Source organism: Pseudonaja textilis, chromosome 5 (genome assembly GCF_049901715.1).
Source record: "Pseudonaja textilis isolate UNSWEBS1 chromosome 5, rPseTex1.2, whole genome shotgun sequence".
NCBI lineage: Eukaryota > Metazoa > Chordata > Lepidosauria > Squamata > Elapidae > Pseudonaja > Pseudonaja textilis.
The window spans coordinates 54,353,486-54,360,329 of NC_141994.1; the positions used below are offsets into that span (position 1 = coordinate 54,353,486).

The 6,844-nt window shown below is 37.6% G+C and overlaps 1 long non-coding RNA gene across 1 annotated transcript; it reads right to left on the reverse strand.

The window, feature by feature from the left end:
* Positions 1-4,732: 4,732 nt before the first annotated feature.
* Positions 4,733-6,614, reverse strand: LOC148125657 (uncharacterized). Its single transcript, XR_015743911.1, has 2 exons — positions 6,563-6,614; positions 4,733-4,980 (listed from the first exon to the last, which is right to left on the reverse strand). It is a non-coding gene; the product is annotated as an uncharacterized LOC148125657 (long non-coding RNA).
* Between the last annotated feature and the right edge of the window lie 230 nt (positions 6,615-6,844).

Sequence of the window (6,844 nt, forward strand, 5' to 3'; positions counted from 1 at the left end):
TTACATGCGGTTAGTCATTTCATTTTGAATCTCATTTCCTCTCTACCATCTCCACCTTTCTTTGGGGCTGCACAAATAATGTTGGTGTAGACGTGCTGTCTATATTGTTAACATAAGTTCTGCTTCTACTGTAATTCTTGATATAATAAAATGCCCGGTCTTTAAAGGCATACTGGTTGATTTTCTCATTGATAAATATCTTCAAACTAGCTAGTAGACAATCATGTACCAGAAGCTGCATCACAAACAGATGGATCATTGCACAATTGTGGGAATTTTTGTTAATTTCTGTGAACTGATTGTTCTTTTTCCCACGGTATGTTTGGCCAGCCCTTTATTTAAAATAACATAAAGGGAAGTTCCCAATCACAAACACATGTCTATCAAAAATGACATTGTCTATGCCTCATCAACATTCCAATGTAAGGAAATCGGGAGAGATACCAAGGCAAAAACTAGCTCAGAGAAGATGACATAGACCAGGGGTATCAAAGTCAAGGCCCACGGGCCGAATTTGGCTCATGGGGTGATTAGATCTGGCCCGTTGGGCAGTCTAGAAATAGCAAAGGACCAGCCCATGGTGTCTCTGCTACCAAAAATGGGGTGCCAGCAGGGTGCACCCCGCCACACACAACTGCTTTTAGCCTCCGGAGCCCTCCAGGAGGCATTCCAGTCCCAAAATGGGCATCCAGAGTGGTCCAGGAGGCCGTCTATGCCCAAAACAGGGCCTCTGAAGTGCTCCAGGAGGCCATCCTTGACTCAAAAGGTTATAAAAAGGAGGAAAAGTAAAATATTTTACCTTTCAGGCTTGCAGGATTCTGCTATTTTAACCAATGTCAACAATTTATAGTTCTAGTCTTCCTGTGGAGTCAGTTTCTTGATCCAGTCATAAGGTGACCAAGTAGATCAAATGAGTACTAAACAAAACCACAGAAATGTACGTCTCCCTATTTTTATAAGTTTATAAAACCATGTCCGCTGAGGTGCGATCCCTTGTCATGCCCACCATGGCCACGCCCACCATGGCCATCCCCATCCCCACCGGCCCTCCAAAGTCAAACCCAATTCTGATGTGGCCCTCAATGAAATTGAGTTTGACTCCCCTGACATAGACCATACAACGATAGTATGCCTAACTATCTCTTACAGAAGCAGAAAACTGAAACCTGCTGCCAGCAACAGAGTCAATTACTTTAGAAGGAAAGTGTTTCGACTTATAAATAGAATGAGACTAGCAAACAGTCAACAACAATTAATTTCTCATTGTTTCCTATATAGTGCAGTGAGGAATAATGGGGCTGATGCTGCTATTGTGATGCCATTTTCAATGTACCTCCAGCATTGCTTTTATCTTTCCTCCAAATAATATGTATCCAGAGATCTATGGAATTCTGCTTGTTTCTCCTTTATCTGGTTGGAAAGCTGACTGTCCAGTGAGAGATTGGTTTCCAAGATAGGGAGAAGTAGCTGAAAATGCAATAGGAATTTTAAAACATCTATTAATAGGACAAGTGCTAGGAGAAAAGTGGCAATGACAGAGATTGTTCAGTACCAAGGGAAAGGTAAATACGTGCTCCGATACACCTTGAATCACCTGATCTCACTTCCATAATAAAAGTCCAAGCACTATGATTTATACTTTCTGAAATTGGGAAAAATTGTCAGATTAAGGCCCAAAACTTTAGGACTATGTCATCATGTGCCTTTTTGGAACATCCCTGCTGTCCTACAAGAAGATGCAGCCTTCTTTAAAGAGTTGCTGTGCTAGTAATCCCTTATTTAGATATGGCGCCAGTCTCTAGTCGGAAGGCAAATACATTGTAAGTGTGTAGTATGTAGATTAATTTATTCACACCCTGCCCAGCTTTATTTTTCTCCTTTGAAGCAGAATTAATGCAAAGCCCTACAAAATACTTGTATTCTAGTACAGAAAGCAGCAACACAATGTTTAAATAAATGTGGAAAAAAAATGTACCCAGGTACAAAAACAGCCAGCAAAGAAAGTGATTGAAGCCTGGGAAAGGGTCCTCATCAGTCAACAGAAGTGCTGATTTACCACCAGTTTATCAAGTACTTAGGAGTCCAGGGCTTGGTAGCCCAATGAAAGAACAGACAACTACCTATTTTATTTTTTTATTTGATTTGTCAATTGCTTACAAGATAATAGGTATAAGTAAATACATAGTTATGAATACATGAAATGGGTACATATAAGAAAAATAAAAGAAACAATAGGACAGGGACGTTAGGCACAATGATGCACTTATGCACGCCCCCTATAGACCTCTTAGGAAAGGGGTGAGGTCAATAGTAGACAGTCTAAAGTTAAAGTTTTGGGGGTTTGGGGAAGAAACCACAGAATCAGGTAGAGTATTCCAGACATTGACCACTCTGTTGCTGAAGTCGTATTTCCTGCAATCAAGTTTGGTGTGGTTAACCTTGAGTTTGTATCTATTGTGTGCTCTTGTATTGTTATGGTTGAAGCTGAAGTATTCATTGACAGGTAGGACATTGCAATGTATGATTTTATATACCATACTTAGATAAGACCGAAGACGGCGTAATTCAAGGTTTTCTAGGTCTAGAATTTCAAGTCTGGTGACATAAGGTATTCTGCAATGAGTAGAGCAGCAGAGAACTCTTCTTGTGAAATATTTCTGGACTTTCTCAGCTATATTAATATCAAATACATAATGCGGGTTCCGGACTGATGAGCTATATTCAAGGACTGGCCTAGCAAATGTTCTGTATGCTCTAGTTAGTAGTGTGAAATTACCAGAGAAAAAGCTACGTAGGATTAGGTTAACAATTCTTAATGCCTTTTTGGCTATGTAGTTACAGTGGGCTCTAGCACTTAGATCATTAGAGATGAGTATTCCAAGGTCCTTTGGAAAGCTTGGATCATCAACAAGGTCTTGACTATTCAGCTTGTATTTTATTTTCTGATTTTTTTGCCTATATGTAAGACAGAGCATTTATTTGTTGAGATTTTAAGTTGCCATTTGTTTGACCATTCTGATACATAGTCAAGATCTTTTTGAAGGGTAGCAGTATTGTCTGTGGTATTGAAAGCTTTACATCATCAGCGAAGAGAACGCAGTTGCTCTTAATATGATCAGAGGTCATTTATGTAGAGTATGAAGAGATTTGGTCCTAGAACACTGCCTTGGGGGACACCACTATTGACAGGTACAGATTTTGATAGGACACTCCCAATTTTGACCATTTGTTGTCTGTTTGACAGGAATGCTTCTATCCAGTTATGCAGTTGTCCAGAGGTACCATAAGATTTTAGTTTTAGGAGTAGTTTGTCGTGTATCACTGAATCAAAGGCTTTACAGAAGTCTATGTAGATTGCATCTATTTTTTTGCCTTGATCGAGTTGTGCAGTCCATATGTTTTTGCAGTGTAAGAGTTGCAGATTACAGGATAGTTTTTTTCAGAAAGCAAATTGGTTATTGGAGAGTAGGTTGTTTGTTTCTAAGTGGAGGATAATGGATTGGTTAATAATTGATTGCATGACTTTACAGGTGATGCAGCATAAAGAGATTGGTCTGCAATTTTCAACTAGGCTGGGGTCTCCCTTTTTGAAGATGGGGATGACTGTGGTTTGTGACCATAGTTTTGGCAAGGAGCTAGTCCTGAAAGATTTTTCAAAGATTATGCTTAGAGGTTCTGCTATGGCAGTGGATAACTACTTAATGACCAGTCATTAACACCCCAATCAACAACTAGACAGCCATACACAACCAAGCACCGTGTAAATACTACACACAGAATAGCCCAAAGTACATACTCTGCTAGAGAGAAATTTCCTGAGGATGGATTCCACCTCAAATCTCAAAGTTCGCAAGACGAAACCTCTGTCTAGTCCAGATGACCGACCCAGATTGGATCCTGCAAGTTTTCCAAAGTTGTTGATCTGGAATTTTCTGGATGGTTCGATAGCTACCAATTTCATCTGACTGCAAAAGCTATTCCACCCACCCTGCTGTTATTCTTCAGTCACCAGGTTTGTTTTTCATGTCTGTTCTCATTGGCTATGAAAAGTTGGTGGTGCAAGGGACAACTGGCCACTTTGCAAAGGAAAAAAGATTGGTTTAACTGAGGAGATGAGGGGGTAGGGATGGAGGCATGATGCAATTTCCGTTAGCTATTTAAAAAGGGGGCAGAAATTCCAGAAGGAAGAAGTTCCTTCTAATGGGAATTGCACAGTTTGAGAAGAAATGCTGCAAAGCTAAGCGTAAACGCATCAACGTGCCTACCGTCCCTGTCCTATTGTTTCTTTTATTTTTCTTATATGTATCCATGTATTCATAACTATGTTTTTACTTATACCTATTATCTTGTAAGCAATTGACAAACCAAATAAAATAAAAATAAAACAATGTTTTATCAGGACCAGCTTCCCAAGCCCCATAACATCGTGAGAACCCAGAGATATGGATCTGATTTTTCATCTGCCTAGAATTTGCATGTGGAGCTGCCTTGTATTGTATATTTTTCTCTTTTTTCCCTAGTGAAAAATGGATATTGTGGCTGTCCTTCAAGCATTGTTGCAACATAAACCTTGCTATATTGATCCCTACAGCAAAATATAGATCTGTAGGTTTTTATTTATTACATTACAGCACCACTCATTAATTAAAGGTCTTAGGTTGTGTATAGATTAAAGATATAATACTGAACAGACAATAAAGCAATAACAATCATCCATGGAACCAATGCAGTATAATAGTAGCGGATATCTTTTAATCTCATTTGGAAATTTTGTTTCTCAGATCAATCTGATTTTATAGAGAATAGTGTGTAAAAATTATATTAGGCTCCCATGTGATTTTTTTTTCTTGTTCAGCATTCTACAGAAATGACTATTTGACTAAGTCAGAAAACCATGATTTTAAAAATAAGTCTTTAGTTTTGCATGAAAGGAACTACAGAATTGGAAGAGGCTTTGGAGAACCAAGTCCATTGGACAACCTAAGGAAAATGTAAATAAAAAGCTATGAAAAATAAGCAGCACAAGGAGAGAGCAAGTATATTAATTAGTGCCTTAAGATAGTTTTACCTGTATAGCAAGACTGAAAGTTACTAATTTTTCTGTGGAATGTGCCAAGTTAGTTATTCTGTTAATCGGAGTGAGACAGATATTTCATCTGAAAATACTATCTGCGCCACATGATAACGATAAGAGCAGTGTTTGTTTAGTTTGGGCACAGTTTAGCTAACGTACTGCAAGTGCAACCAGTTTTACCTCAGTCATGTTTTCACTTTTTTATAGAAGCCAAGGTCTCTTATCTGGACTACCTTTGCTGTTTGCCATATGCAGCTTATATTTAAGTCCAAAGTCTTATTTCAACGTAGCATAGCTAACAGCCACCTAAAATAACTTCTCATGGAGTGCTGTAATTAAAAAACAACTGAATAGTCATAATATGAATATGTAATAATGTAATATGAACTATAACCTTATAGTCCTATACCTTTTATATCTGAAATAACCAATTAATTTCAATTAAGTTTTACTCTCAGGAAACAAACAACCCATTGCTTGGTTCAGTTCATAATTTATTTATATGTTGCATTAAATCATAAAACAGTTTCTTTGAATTGGATTTAACATATTGCATGCTATTTGTCACTGTATGTAATTGGTTTGCAAATCTGGCAAATATTGCCAATTGTGAATTTTTTAAATCTAAAACATGATTAAATAAAACATGGCTTTAAAGTATTGTGTGAATCCAGTCATTATAAATTGAAGTGGTTATGTTCTTATTCTCTTTGTGACTTGAATAAGAATCAGAAACTTTATAACCCAGCATGGATTGCTTTATTTTAAGTAAAAGTGAACAGTTTGGATAATATTGATCTATTTTATTCCTACCTGAATCCTGTTTTATTTTAAGTTAAGTTCTTGATTAATTAGAACTTGGCACTTGCTGACCTCTTGGACATGCCCCCTTTGTTTTCTTCACAACAATGTGAAAATGGTTCCTTTTTTTCAATTAAAAGTGTTCCCTTTTTTTTTTCAATTAAAAGTGGTTCCTTTTTTTTCAATTAAAAGTGGTTCCTTTTTTTTCAATTTCCCAATCCAGTCTAAAGATTTAAGACTTCTTGATAATCTCCCATCCAATAACTACCTAGATCTAGTCCTGTTCCTTTGTTTAAAATCTCTCTCCCTCCCTCCCTCTCCCTCTCCCTCCCTCCCTCCCTCTCTCCCCATCCCTACATGTCTGTCTGCCTGCCTGCCTGCCTACCTACCTACCTATCTATCTATGGTATCTATCAAAATGATTTAGCTGCCAATTTTACAAGAAATAACTGGGCTGCACACAACAAAGATACTAAACACGTCAAAATAGCAATAGCACTTAGACTTATATACCACTTCACAGTGTTTTATAACCCTCTCTGAGAGATTTACAGAATTTGGCATATTACCCTCCTAACAATCTGGGCCCTTATTTTTGTTAATAACCTTTAATGGATCTAGCCAAAATTAACTTTAAAAAATGTTTATGGTCAGAGTAATTCTTTTATTGTAGAAATGTAAACTTACATTATGTCTATGTTCTCTCTTAGGTACATCATTCTTCCAGGGGAGAGATGAGAGAGCGCTCAAAACCAAAAAAACCAAAACTTTTTATACCTGGTGGGAGGGGAATGTGCAGTGATGCATCATGGAACTTGTATGCTTAACATGAGGGACGGCAATATCAATGTTTTCTTATGTAATAAAGCAGATTGACATTTTACCTTAACAATTTTATCGACCTTGGAAGGATGAAAGTCTGAGTCAACCAGCCGAACTGCAGGCAAAAGAATCCCAATCATTATTTAA